The 15,597-nt window shown below is 34.5% G+C and overlaps 1 pseudogene; it reads right to left on the bottom strand.

The window, feature by feature from the left end:
* Nucleotides 1-1,211: 1,211 nt before the first annotated feature.
* On the bottom strand, nt 1,212-1,769 carry LOC100942446 (annotated as a pseudogene).
* Between the last annotated feature and the right edge of the window lie 13,828 nt (nt 1,770-15,597).

Genomic DNA, 15,597 nt, shown 5'->3' with positions numbered 1-15,597 from the left:
TAAAAATAAAGGTACTTCACTACAATTAAATCTTAATTAACTAGATTTATTGTTTTTCATGAGGTTGTCTTTTTTTAAGTATTGTTTTTAACTAAGGTTTTTCGTTGAGATGTGGTATGGCTTTGATCAAGTATATGCTCTATGTATTATCTCAGTCATGGAGTGATAATACATATTCCTTTATCAAGGAGGTTTCTAGAATTCAAAGTAAATACAAAGAATGGCAGGTTTAGGTGGGTATGAGAATGCTGGTGTTATCTTCAATGTTAATATTTGACAACAATATCTGAGCCTACATAATAACAATAACAACACATTCTACATACATCAATGATATTATGTAACACTTGAATGTAGAGTCTTAGAAACAAAGGCTCTCACAATCACTAGACTTTGATGAGATGAATACAAACTCTTGATGAGGGGTATTACATCTGACAGATTTTCTATGCATTCCACATCTTCAATTTTAGTTTCACACCTCAAATAATCTCCTAGAAAATTCAAAGATCTTTTGACAAGTGATGAACATCTAATCTTGTACCTGGTACACAAGTAGGTTTGTTAGAGCTACCACATTGTAATTTATATTAGGAGAGAATTAGGGTTTTAGTGCTTAAAACACAAATAATTTATTACCTGTACTTCTAGATCAACTATAAATTCTACAGAAATCTTTTCTTTTTTCTTGAGACCAGGAGAGTTACACATTCTGTGTTTTTATAGAAATCTGTTCTTACAATTTACACACTAGTATTAATTAGCATTTATTTGCTTCTGCACACAGGCTTGTGACTGATAAGCTGTCAAATTCCTGGTGACCTGCAGCATGGTGGGAACATGGTAAGTGTACAGAGCAATACATAGAGGTAAATTATGTTGTGTGCATGTGATGTGTTAATGTCCATATTATTATTCCTCAAATAGGAATTGTAATTAGCAAATTGTAAATATATGTATACACTTATGATAGTGCATTCATTCGTAAAATAATCCACTGACTACATTTCCCATACTTTTTTTTTTTTAAGTAGGGAAAGAACTTTATTAACCTTTCTTTCAAACTTATTCCCAGGCTTCTTCAGCTTAATTAGCTGCAAAGAATGAATTACGTATCAGCAAACACTGAAAAGAGCTGCAATGTCCAAGGAGCTTGGGCTTAAAAATATCAGAGATCTAGATTTTATTAGATCCATAAACAAAAGCAATTTTAAAAAGCAGTCATAATATAAAATAGCAGCTCCCAGGAACTTCTTCAAGTTTCATCTTCAGAAGTTGACTCACTTCAGTCTGCCTCATTCTTGGAAGCCTCATCAAAACTCTCCACAAGATCTGGAACTTCATCCTCATCATCCTCTCCAGCAGCAGGTGGTGCTTTTCCATCCACAGATTGTTTAGGCAGAGCTTCAGCCAGCCTCCCCAAGCTAGTCAGACTGTCTGCACCGAGCTGGTTTAAGATGCTGGGTAGCATTTCTGTCAGCTGCTTGGTCTCAGCAGGGCCTGAAATGATGACAGTGTTTGCCGCCAGAGATGCCTGCACTTTAGGGTTGTTAAAGTGGATCACTGTTCCTTGGTTTGTAAACATATTCACTTCTTCAATACCAGAGATATTGTTTACCCCTAACCTCTTTAAGGAGAACTGAAGTTTTTATCATCTGCTGTCGCTGTTCTATGAACCACCTTCTTTCTGTGAGCAGTTCCTTTCCCACCAATGCGCACTTGTGCCTGCAGTTTGGCGAGTTCTCTTGGTTCATGATAGTTTCTTTCATCTTGTCAGAGCGTAACAGGTGCAGCGCAGGGGACTAGGGTTGATGCTCAGGGGGTCTCTGGTAGACCCGCTGAGTTTAAGCGCACGCACGCAGAGACGCAAGATGGCAGCTACTACATTTCCCATACGTTTGTTCAATATTTGGGAACAAACAAAATTAATTTATAAAGCTAATATTTAAACAGGAGGTTTTACTAAATTCTGACCATCTATATTCTTTTGCACTCTAAAAATTAATGTACAGAGAAAAGCTATTTTTGTTCTGCAGTTATACAAAGATTCAACTTGGATATGTGGCTCAGTCTTTGTGGGAATGGCAAGAAAAGAAGAAAGAATCAGAATTTCTCAAATAGATATGAATCTTTTATAAGAGGCCTGAGGACCATATCAATTGTTAAATTAAATAAGTGTGAGGCCATTGGCCCAAGGCTGTCTATGTGCTTTGAGTTCCTAAGTAACGAAAATGCAACTCTAACTTAATATATAAAAGAATGGAAACATAACTTAGGAGTCTAAATTTGTAACAGATTACTGAGTCTCATCCAATCCCAAGCAGTCAAGTTTCAGCCAACTACAAGCTGCCAATTGATCGAACCATATTATAAGTAGGCAACCGCCAAGTGGTAACCAATCAATTCAGCTGTTTTTGTGCTTTACTTGTGTGTCCTGTTTATAAGTACTCTTTGCCTGCTCTCTGAACCTCTTATGGTCTGAGTGCTGCCTCATTCATGAATAGTTCTTACCTCAAATAAACTGTTAAATTTAATCTGTGGAAAGCTTTTAACATCATGAAAAAGAAGAACGATGAAAAACACCCCCTTTATAATCACATCATTCTCTCCACTTTATCACTCTCAAACCTGCTCCCCATTCTCCCTTTGCTAAGTCTATCCATCCCTACTGTCCTCGCCAGCTCCTCTTTCATCCTTGACCTGACAGGCAGCCACTTAAAGAGATCTAACATCACTTCGGTTATCTTACCTCTTTCTTACCACATTATGCCCAAATTACTCTAATGCCTTATGGGACACTCCGACAGATGCCTGTAGAAGATCGAGATACTAGGATAATCAGAGTTGGAAGAATTATTTCATCTGACCCATATTTAAAATAAAAAAAGCTACAGTCAGATAGGTTAATGGCCTGCCTCCCACATTGAGAAGGCTGAAGTCATCCAGCATCAACTCTCTCAACTTTTATGGTTCTATACTTCACATTCACTTTTTTGTTTTATATAGTCTTCTCATCTTTTCCTCTCATCTCAGAAAAAGGAATGTGCATTTTCTCTGAAGTTAGCCCATCTATTTCTATCTGATGTTAATGTTAATTTTCCTCTTATATCATTTCTTTGGCTACTTATTTAATCTCAGGACTCTTTTAACTCATAAAATTTTTCTTTCCCCCTCTCCTTTTGGGAACATTTTAATCTTTATTACTATAAAGAAAAATCTAGTGGTTTCCATAAATATCTGAGAAATGTTTAAACTCTCCCATAATTTTATAAGTTAAAATGATACATTTTTTATAGATTAGATCAGATCATCAGAAATTTAAAAGGTTGGTAATACTTAAATTTGTCAAAAGTTTGAGTCACTAGGTGGTTTTTTAGTGGGAATAGAAATAAGTACAATCTCTGTGGATAGAAATTTGGTAACATACAAATTTAAAATGCAACTCCAAGAATAAGAATTTTCCTTTCAAAAATACTCATACAAGTGGACAAAGAGTTCATTATCATCACTGATAATAATAAGAAAAAAGGTATCAAGAAGTGAATGCCCTATAATAAGGCATTAACCAAATATATTATTGTACATACATACTTGAGACTCTTATGAAGCTGCTCAGAAAAATTCTGAATGAATTTTGAAATTCTGATATGAAACTCTGCAAGACAGTTTTTTAAAGAATTTTTGAAGATTTTAGAATATTAGGGAGTACACGTGTATTATTCACATACTTTGTTTTTTATACAAATTGAGTCAAGATTATAAGCCTAAAACAACAACAACAAAAGATTATAAGCCTGTTCCCTCATCCCGTGTGCACTATACCCAATAGGTGTGAATTTACCCACCTCCTCCTCCCTCCTCTTCCAGCTGGATTTTCACTGTGCACCTCAAATGTTGATCAAGCAGTTCCAACCTTGTATTGAGTACATATATTTTTCTCCATTCCTGTGAAGTTTCACCCAGAAGAATGGCCTCCAGTTCCATCCAGGTTGCAAAAGATACTAGATTGCCATTTTTCTTTATGGTTGAATATACAACATTTTATTAATCCATTCATGTATTGGGTTGTTTCCATGTCTTTGTGATTGTGAATTGCGCTGCTATAAACATTCATATGCAAGTGCCCTTTTTATAAAATGACCGAAGGATTGCTGGGTCAAATGGTGGATCTACTTTTAGTTCTTTGAGGTATCTCCATATGATTTTCCATAGAGGTTCTACCAGTTTGCAGTCCCACTAACAGTGTACAAGACATTTATTTTTAATTTTTAAAATTTACACATAATAATTGTACATCTTTATGGGGTATATAGTGATGTTGCAAAACATTAACATAATACCTAGGTAATTAGAATATTTGTCATCTTTAACATTTATCATTTCTTCATGTTGAAAACAGTCAGTATCATGTAGTCGTGGCCGAGTGGTTAAGGCGATGGACTAGAAAACAGTCAGTATCTTCCTTCTAGCTAATTGAAACTACATATGGCTATATTCATCCTGCAGTGTTATAGAACAATATAACTTATTCCTCCTATCTAACTATATCATTTTATATCCTTTAACAAAGCTCTCCCCAAATCTCTCCCAGAAACATGTACACACACGTTACTTATGTGTGCATAAGGGCCTGACAAATGCATACAATTATTATTAGAAATAAGATTTGAGAGTATCAAAAAATTTCATTTTCATGGGCCACCTCTTAGTAGTATGGTTTAAATTTTTACTGTGTTACTTTTATAAGGCAAAAAAGTTTTTGTTTATAAGGTGGACTTTGAACTAAGAGTAAAAATCTTATCATTTTTGGACTTTGCTGCTGATATTGTTTACTATTTAGTTCACTGTGTAAAATAAAAATAAGATCAAAATGAGAAGAATGCCCTCCTCCTCTGTGTGTCCAGATCCCAATGTCTATAAGCAGTCTTAGATGTGTGTCTATCTCTTGTTGCTCTTGCTGGGGCTTTATCTAGTGGCTCTAAGGAGAGGGATACATGGTGGAGCTCTAACTTGAGTCACTGTGGCCCCCACCTTCTTGTTCATGCTCAAGTTACTTAAACTTAGGGTGCCTCTATTTTTTCCTGTATTCTATTAAGATTATTGTGGAAAAGGAAAAAAAAATCCATATGTAACACAATGACATCTAAGACATAGCACATGCCCAGTGGAGGCTGTTATTATCCCCACCTTCAGACAATTCTTTTTCAGTTTTCCTCACCTCATCCTACAATTCTTTAAACTCTCCATCATTAAAATGTCTTTGCTTTTGACTTTGCCATAACTTTCATCTCTCATTCTCTAATTTTTCTTCTGCTATTGAATTTCTTGAGTAGTAGGTTGCTACACTGCTATATAACTTATGGCTGAATACTACTATGGTCATCTTTGAAATACTCCCTTTGGGAAGCTATGCACCAATGCCAGTGCCTAGTCTACCCTTCAAAGCAATTTTTGAAATCTTTTTCTGGAATGGCCATCAAAGCTATTATCATATTACCCTTGATGTCCTGAATGTCATCAGAATGTCTGCCTTCAGTATTTCCTTTATTGTCAGGTAAAGATAGAACTCATTAGAGGCCAGATCAGGTGAGTAGTGAGGGTGTTCTGATACAGTTATTTGTTTACTGGCTAAACTCTCTTTCACAGATAGTGCTATATAAGCTGGTGCATTTTTATTATGCAAGAGCCGTGAGTTGTTGGCCAAGATTTTCAGTTATGATTTTACTATTTTTCTACCTGGGCAATGTGGTGGGCACCTATAGTCCCAGCTACTTGGGAGGCTGAGGTAAGAGAATCACTTAAGCCCAAGAGTTTGAGGATGTGAGCTGTGACACCATGGCACTCAACTGAAGGTGACATAATGAGACTCTATCTCAAAAAAAAAAAAAAAAAAGAAAGAAAGATTTTACTGTTTCTCTTTCAGTGTTTAGTTGGTCTGCTATACTTCCACAGTTAGCTGATAATTTTGATGCACAATTTGATGAATTTTTGCCATGTTTTCATCAGTTCTGCTAATAACTGACTGCCTTGACCTCTCTTCCTCAATTACACTCTCTCCCCCTCAGAAAAATGTTTTTAATGCATCTATACACTACCATTTTCTTCATGGAATTATCCCCATAAACGTCAGCAAACATTCTCTGATTTCACTTCTACCCCTGTCAAGTTTAACAAAAAATTTATGAATGTTTGTTTGTTGCTCTAAGTTAAGCTCCAACATCCTCATAACAGCACACAAAAACACACAGCAATAATACATGCCACTCAGCAAGATACTACCATACATCAACATGAATACAAATGTGAGACACTGATATACCAAGGTAATGAAACCTCACTGAGTTGTTTGTATGGTTCTATAAGTCCAGAGTGGCAAGTTTGAGAACTTAATTGTCAGATCCCATATATGCCATTATATATTTGTTCAGACTTATAGCAAATAAGAGTGAAGTAAGTGAACTCTAATATAAACTATTGGTTGTGGGTTATAATGATGTGTCAGTGTAGGTTCATCAACTGTAAAAAAAAGTAGCACCCTATTGGGGAATGTTGAAAATGGGGAAGCCTGTGCATGTGTGAAGGATGGGGCATATGGGAACTCTATATACCCTCTGCTTGATTTTACTGTAAACCTAAAACTGCTCTAAGAATAAAGTCTATTTCTTTTTTAAGTATATCTTTTTTGTTCATTATTCAACAAACATTTATTGATTATAAGGCAACATTTATAGATACTAGGAATATAGAACAAAGTCTATAAAACACTGACTAGAAGTAATATCAAAGAGCAGAAAGGTTTGAGGAAAAGAAAAAGAGAATAAGGAAATAGTAGATCTAGATGTTCCATAATCTGTGGTGGTTGTGGAATAGCTCATAGTGCAGATATTTCTGAGCAAAGAGTCAATGTAGGGAATGTGTGAGCCAGAGAGTTCTCCAGAAGAGTACTATAGGCAGTGGGAGTGGTAAGAGCAAGACTGTGAGTGCTCTGGGGAGCAGGCAGCCTGTGTGTCCGTGTGTAGTGCAGTGGCAGCTGAGATCAGGTGAGCACCGGGGCCCAGATTGTTCTAGGCTATGTTAAGAACATGAAATTTTTCTCACAGTATAATTAGAAGCCTTTGGGATGCTTATGGACAGGGGTGACATAATAGATTTCCTTTTTAGGACTGCTGTCTGGGGACTAGAGTATAAAGGCATCAGGGCAAAATTGGATGTATGGTTAGAGAGACACGATAATATTTTAGGAATCAGAATCCCTTGAAATCTGCATTAAAACATGCTATCAATTTTCTAGTTGATTTATTGGAGGTTTTTAAAAATAAGATTTCCTTTGTTCAGATATTTTAATTTTAATTAAAAACAGGCATAGCCATTGTCCCTTTTGCTTCCTACCACATCTGGAATTGTGCTTTAGAGCCTCTGAATGTTTTATAAGTGTTTTATAGGAATCAAGTTGCTAGGAAAGTCTTTAGCCTAATTCTTCCAATAACGATAACATTTCTTACCTGAATTTTGCAGATGAGATAGGCAAGGCCCAAAGAAGTTAAGAATCTTCTGAAAAGTCTCAAAGCCACGAGGTAAAGGAATAGAGACCACAACTCAGTTTATCTTTCTCCACTAGTAGATGATATTGAGTACTGAGGAAGGTATTTCTTGACTTTAAAAGGCAGTTGTAAGGGTAGAGATGGGCATTTGAGGCAGAAAGACACACAGCCTGTGACTAACCAGACTGTTGGCTGGTGTTACTAAAAGCATCTTTCTGCCTTATCATGACTACACAGCCTATTTTAAAATACAAAAAGGCCAAACTTCTTAAGCAAAACCAAATTTCTCACTTCCAGCTAAAAGAATATACAAAAGGCTCCTTGGATATCAAATCACTTTACAAAGTAATATTTTGATGACTTAAGTGTGAACAAATCAGAAACACATGTTTTTAGTTTCCTAGGGAATAATGATTGCTTTAAAATTAACCTAAAGGTGCCAGGTGGATTTTAGATTTTATTAAGTCTCAAACATTTGGCAAATAGTTCAAGATGTAGAACCCAGTGTGCATCTGGATTCATCTAGTCCTGATATAAATTAGATATCACAAACACGTGTTGAGTTGTGTGGCTTTGATCTCCTTTCAGAAGGGATTGGATTCTCAGAACTTAACGTGCTTTCTCAAATGGAAGTTCAGTGTGTGCTTGGATTTTCCTTCTCTTCACTAATATTTTCCATTAACTCATGGGAATATGAATGAACATTTGGAAAGTCAGTTTGGGAGTGTGGCATGAACAAAAAAAAAACTCTCTGTATTTTAAAATTAATAAAAAAATTTCAGTGATAATCATAAACCTACTCAGAAAACGTTTACAATCAGAGGCTAACGTTAGAAAATGTTCTTATTTGAGAAATTATGTGTTAGATTTTTATGAACATTCTAACACAGTTATGATTCATGATTATATAAAGTGATAAAACTTATAGATGTATGAGAAAAATGCCATCTAATCTTATTCACTGTGATTAAAAAGGAAGAAAAACACAAACTTTTAAATAAAACACTTCTTTACATTTTAGTTCACGTTGAAATACACAAAACCAGCTTAATTTTCACTAACATTATTCAGTTTAAACTGCTAATAGTTTATAGGCATTGAGTGAGCTTTATTTAACATAGTATAATTTATATCTTATTTTTGCAAACACTTAATTTTTCTTAAGTAATCATGTATGTATATTTTCTTAAGTAATCATGTGTGCAAATAGATATGTGTATATCTATTTGTCTTTCTGTCTCTACCTCTAAATATAATGTATAAGCACACATATATTTATAATTTTTCTGTCCATGGACTGTGATTGTCATAATTCATCTAATTTGGTGGGTGAGGCTATGATAAAGAAGGCAGAAATCACAGTGTCAAAGCAGAAAGAACCAGGCTTACTTCACCATTTCTTCTGCATAGTATGAAGGAAATACGAAAGGTATTGTCCTTTCTTGATTTTATAATATTCAACCATTCTCCCTTTATATCCCAGGTGAATCAAAAGATGTTTTATCTCAATGGTATCCAACTTCCATTTTGGACAGGAAAATTTTCAAAGCTGTTGAACCTACTTGAGAATTCTTTGAGTAAGACAGTAAAAGTATCTTGTGAACTTATTGGAAAAAGTTGGTGTAAATCCATCTCATTGATTTTTTATTTTTTTAATATGGTACTAAAACATGAGACATACTCATCACAAACCATTTACTAGTTTTATAACCTTGAGGTAGAAATAATAGTATAGCTACCTGATAAAGTGAGTTAATACATGAAATCACGTAGAACCATCCCTAGCCCATAATAGGAGCTCAATGCATTATCATCATCATCATCATCATCATTATCATTATTTAGTTGATCTATGATTGAGACTTGGGTTATAAAATAATCAAAAAACAACACGGACAATATTTCATTGTAGTGAAGTACTATCAAACTATTAATAAGTTCTACACTGGTAACAAACTAGGAGTAGAAGCTCACTAGAGAGACCCAAGAACCTGGTGGCAGCTCAAAGATATCAGATCCAAATGCTTTTTAAATGTTTTGAAAAGATAATTGAAGAATAGATTCTTAAAGGACAAGAATGAATTCTGGGAGAACAAATAGGAGGCCACTGTGGTATTATAATATCAGTTGGGAGCTGATATTTTGACTAGGTTATTGGTAGTAGAGTTAGATGAAAATAACCCATAGTCAACATCACATTGAATGGAAAAAGCTGAAAGCATTCCCTCTAAGAACCAGAACAAGACAAGAATGTTCACTTTCACTACTTCTATTCACCATGGTACCAGAAGTACTAGCCAGATCAATCAAGGGAAATAAATAGAAACCATCTAAATTAGAAAAGAGGTAAAACTATTCCTATTTGTCAATGGAATGATCATTTATGTAGAAAACCCTGAAGACTTTACCACAATCCTTCTAGAAATGATAAATCAATTCAGTTAAGTCTCAGGTTACAAAATTAATATACACAAATTAGGAGCATTTCTATAATAATAACCAATCTGAAAATCAAATTAAGAACTAAATTCCTATAACAGTATCTGCAAAAAATATGCATCTAGGAATATATTTAACCAAGGAAGTCAAAGATCTTACAAAGAGAATGACAAAACGTTGATGAAGGAAATTGTAGATGACTCAAACAACTGGAAAAACATCCCATATTCATGGATTAGAGGAATAAAGAATAAATATTGCTAACACGTTCATGCTGCCCAAAGTGATTTACAGATCCAATGTAATTCCCATCAAAATACCAACATAATTTTTCATGGAATTAGAAAAAACTGTCCTAAATTTCATAAGGAATTGAAAACAGAACCTGAATAACCTAAATAATCCTAAGCAAAAAGAACAAATCTGAAGGCATCATGTCACCAAAATTCAAGTTAATGTACAAGGCTGTCATAAATAAAGCAGGATGGCACTGGTGCCAAATTAGACACATAGACCAATGGAATCAAATACAGAACTCAGAAATGAAACCATTAACCTACAACTGATTGATCTTCAATAAAGCAGACAAAAACATACACTGAAGAAAGGATGCTTATTCAATAAACAGTGTTGGGAAATTGAATAGTCATGTGTAGAAACTTTTCTCTCACCATACACAAGAATTAACACAAAATGGATCTAAAACTTAAATGTAAAACCTGAAACCATAAACATTCTAGAAGGAAAAACTCTTCTGGACATTTGCTTAGGCAGAAAATTTATGACTGACATGCCAAAGGAAATCCAACAGAAATAAAAATAAACAAATAGAACTTAATTAAGCTAAAGTTTCCTATGGCAAAAAATAACCAACAGAATAAACAGACAACCTAAAGAAATAGAGAAAATATATATTTGACAAAAGATTAATAATATCCAGAATCTACAAGGACTTCAAATAAATCAAGAAAAAACCCAAATAATCCCATCAAAAGGTGGGAAAAAGACATGAACAGATTTTCCTAAAAGAAGATATACAAATAGTCAAAAACTCAATAAGATAACCATGTTATTTCTATCAGAGTGGCCATTATTAAAATGTCAAAAAACAGTAGACATTGGTTTGGATGCCATGAACAGGGAATGTTTGTACGTTGGTGGTAATGTAATTTAAGACAACGTCTATGGAATGTATCATGGAGATTCTGTGAAAACTAAAAGTGGTGCTACCATTTGATTTAGCGACCCCACTACAGGAATTCTACTCAAAGGAAAGGAAGCCATTGTATCAAAAAGACATGTACTTAAATGTTTATCACAGCAAAATTTACAATAGCAAAGATAGGGAATCAACCTGAGTGCCCATCAATTGATGATTTGGTTAAGAATATGTGATACATACACACACACACACACACACACACACACACCATGGAATACTACTCAGCCATAAAAAATGAAATAATGTGTTTTATAGCCACTTGGATAGAGCTTGAGGTCATTATCCTAAGCGAAAGAACTCAGGAATGGAGAAATAAACACCACATCTCACCTATAAGTGGGAGCTAGATGAAGGGTGTGCCTAGTCATACAAAGTGGTATAATGGACACTGAAGACTCAGAAGGGGAGAGGGTGCAAAGGGGTGCAGGTTCAAAAATTAGCTATTGAGTACAATGTACATTCTTTGGGTAGCAGGTACACTCAAAGCTCTGACTTCATCCCTATACAATTCATCCATGTAACAAAAAGCATTTGTACCCTCTTAAATTTTCTGGAATAAATTAATAAGGAGAGAAAAAAATACAATCCAGAGGCATTCAGATTTACAGTCCCTTTGTTCAGTTGTTTTGGATGAAAGATAACCTTTGTTACCAAGAGGTCTTATTTCCCTTCTAAGGATTTACTAGAATTGACTTTGCAAACAGTGCAGCCCAGAACTTTTTAAGTTCAAGTTTACTCTTGGCTCCTACGGGCTAATGTCTTATTAAAGACAGAGCCAATCAACAAACTTCAAAAAGCTATATGGAGTCAAACCAGACCTTCTTCTCATATTTTGACTACCTTCACATAAAGAAGTCAGAAAATTACAAACATAAATATCCTTCCATGTGATTGCTTAGCCTTAAAGACAGAGAACTTGTCTTGTTCATTTCAGCAGGCCCAAAATAGAGCTGGCACCTGGCAGAGAGTGAACTCAGAAATCAGCATTTCTTGAATGAACGAATAAATAAATACCCAATGTAGAGTGCTATGGAAGTGGAAATAAAGATGATACAAAATAACTCAGCTTCTATTATGAAAAATCCTCATATCATCTTTTATCCATGTTCTATACACAGTATTGATATGTCTACTGTAGTACTACAATCCCAAAGCCTCTTCCTAGGCATTAATATTCTTAAAAAGCTGTGAATTTTCCATCACAGTTTCTTTTTCTGCTCAAGGAAGATATTTTGCTAATACATGAAAGCCAGTGAAAAGAACCAAGTCTAAACTCTTAACACTAAAGGCTAGTCTGTGGTGAAGATGATCTGGGACATAGTAATTACTACACCTTAGTTTACTAAAAAATATTCGAATTTATATTTAATAGTCTGATTGTTGCACTAGGAGCACACAGACTACAGAAGAAACACTTGTGGATTGCAAAGTGATCTTTAAAGAAAAATGCAGACTGAATAAGCATTTCCATGTTTCGTATATTTGCTTTTCAAGAAAAGATGTTGAATAGGCCATTTGATATGTTCGCTGAATGCAGCTGTTTAGATATTTGTTTGGTCTGCTATTGAATTTTTCATTAAAAATATGTGGTTAACAGCAGCCAACCTGATTTGCATGTGTGTGTTTCTGATTTGCTCACCGCAATGCCTCCTGTCTCCTACATCTTAATCACACCCAGGCGCCCGCCCCATTACATTACCAGAAGGGAAGTGATGGACATCCTTTGACTCTCTTCATGGCCCCCTGATAATCCTGTTTCACACACAGGCTCCCTGCTGTAGGAAACACAAAAGCTGCCACTGTAGTTCTTTACTTCCAGTCGATATTCTGACAGACTTGATCTAGCAAATTAGTATGCTGTGGTAGGGGCACGACAAAAGACCCTTTTGACACACTCTGAATCAATACCAAGGCCGACAGAGAGCCATTTCACCGTAGTTCTGTTATTTTTCCCCTTTTGATGACCCTTTGCTTTTTTCCCCCAGCTTATATGACCTTGTCAGATTTAAAAACATAATGTTAGAAAAGTCATCCTTGCACACACATGTGCATGGGTGCATGCGCACACATATTACACAAATATCATATGTGATGTACGGAAATTCCTCATAAAAATGCAAAAGCGAAATGCAGCTGGTGAAGAAATTCGAGTGCCTTTTTAAAAAATGATCCTTCTTTCTACCAGAAGAGAAAGAAAAAAATGTAGGAAAATAATCGGACATCTCAACTCCCTCTCCCGATATTAGTGAATATGAGTGTTTATAGTCTAATCAGGCCAGGCCAGCTTTCATTTATACTTAGCTATTGCAAGTTTTTAAATTCTAAGATTTCTTAAAACAGAATATGTAATTCCACAGACCTTGTATATTTCAAGTTGTTCGTTAGTTATATTAACCAAGCCTAAGATACAGAAAATTTTATTCAATTTCTAAAGTGAAGATCATTAGAAATAAGCTTAAAATTGCTACAGAGAGCAAAATGAAATTATTAACAAAAATATAAATTAAATGTTACATTATGTTATTTAACATTATTCATCAAAATAATCTTTTACTTTTTTATATCATGTATTTTTGTACAGATATTTTAATTTTCCATACTTACTCACAGCATAAGACATATGAATGGTATATCTTACCGACTATGTACACAATTTGACCTCTCCAAATGTTTGTTTTTGAACAAAAACACTTACATATTTAATATAGATGCTGATCCTCTATTAAGTTTAAATCATAAGTGAATTATTAAATGCAGATGTTAGAATTTCATTTTATTTTTATCTTGAAGGCATAATTTATATATTACAAATGCTATTTGACTTAAATGATGTGCCTTTATTCCCTCTTTATATAGCAAACAGAAAAACCCTTGGTGTAAAAATGAATTGTGTTGAAATCATATCTGCTATCTCCTTTTAAAAATTGGAATCACAGAACATAAGAAAATACTTGAAAATGTTTCTTAGAGCTTAATACGTGAATGCTCTAAAGATCAGAGGAAAGGAAAGTTAAAAAAATAGAGACCTTCCTAGGTCTAGAAAACACTTTACTTCAGCACACACACACACATACACACACACACACAAAGCTCTCCTAAAACAGGTGCACAGTTAATTTCTAGTGTTTTCCAGGAAGTATGTGTGCCACCTATGAGACACTTTATTACCATTAAGCACAGAAATCTTGTTATCTCAAATAAAAGAACTCTACAGATTCAAATTCAGATATAAGATTACTTAAGTTAATCCTTCCTAGAAATATGGTGGTAAAAACACTCAACCTAGTTCCAAATGCTTGTAAATTTTTCTTCCTAGGATCTCAAATAGTCTCCAAATTATATCAGCCTTGGAACAGCATTTTTTTTTATTTACCAATATTAATACCAGTACATATTGATTCATGGCGCTCAATATGTAGAGCACATAACTAGATGATATATAACAAATAATGATTGTAAAGGCATTAATTATACAAATCTTTTTGTAAAGTCTAACATTTTTAGGACAATACAATTCTGGAAATGTATGGTATTCCAGTATTCATACTAAAAAGAACTGTTCATAAAAATTTCTTTTAGATGTTGGCATAGATCTGGTGAAAAGGAAAGTTAACACACAGTTGAAGGGGAAAGCAAATTAATACAACTTCTATAGAAAACAATATGGAGATTTTTTAAAGATCTAAAAGTAGGCCAACCATTCCAATCCAACAATGTCACTAGTGGGCATCTACCCAAAGGAAAAGAAGACATTATATCAAAAGGATAGCTGCACCCAAATGTTAATCACAGCACAATTCACAATTGCAAAGATACGGAATCAACTAAGTGCCCATCAACTAATGAGTGGGTAAAGAAAATATGAGACACACACACACAACAGCATGAAAGGAATGAAATAATATTTTTTTGAAGCAGCTTGGATGGAACTGGAGACTATTATCCTAAATGAAGTATCTCAGTAATGGAAAAACAAATACTACATGTTCTAATTTGTAAGTGGAGCTAAACAAGGTATACACATGGTCAGATAGAGTGACATAATGAACACTGGAGATGCAGGGGCGAATATGGGGGAGGTGAGAGATCAAAAATGACCTATTGAGTACAATATACACTATTCTGGTGACAGTTAAACTAAGAGCCGTGACTCACCATTTTATAATTCATTTGTGTGACAAAACCACTTACATCCCCTAAATCTATTGAAATAATTATTTTAAAAACCTACATAATCCCAGTTCCACAGATCTTTGGAAAATAAATACTACATATGAATGGTATCTTAATTATTATGCTAATTTAGGTTATTTTCCGAGAGACAACATAGATGGTAAGAAAAATACTTTTCTGAAGGTGTCATGTCTGTAAGACACAAGCATTTTAAAATTTCTG

This window comes from Otolemur garnettii, unplaced genomic scaffold, assembly GCF_000181295.1.
Source record: "Otolemur garnettii isolate 467f Iridium unplaced genomic scaffold, OtoGar3 scaffold00005, whole genome shotgun sequence".
Classification (NCBI taxonomy): domain Eukaryota; kingdom Metazoa; phylum Chordata; class Mammalia; order Primates; family Galagidae; genus Otolemur; species Otolemur garnettii.
Note: the sequence above shows the minus strand (reverse complement) of the source record. Positions and strands in the feature narration are given on the sequence as shown.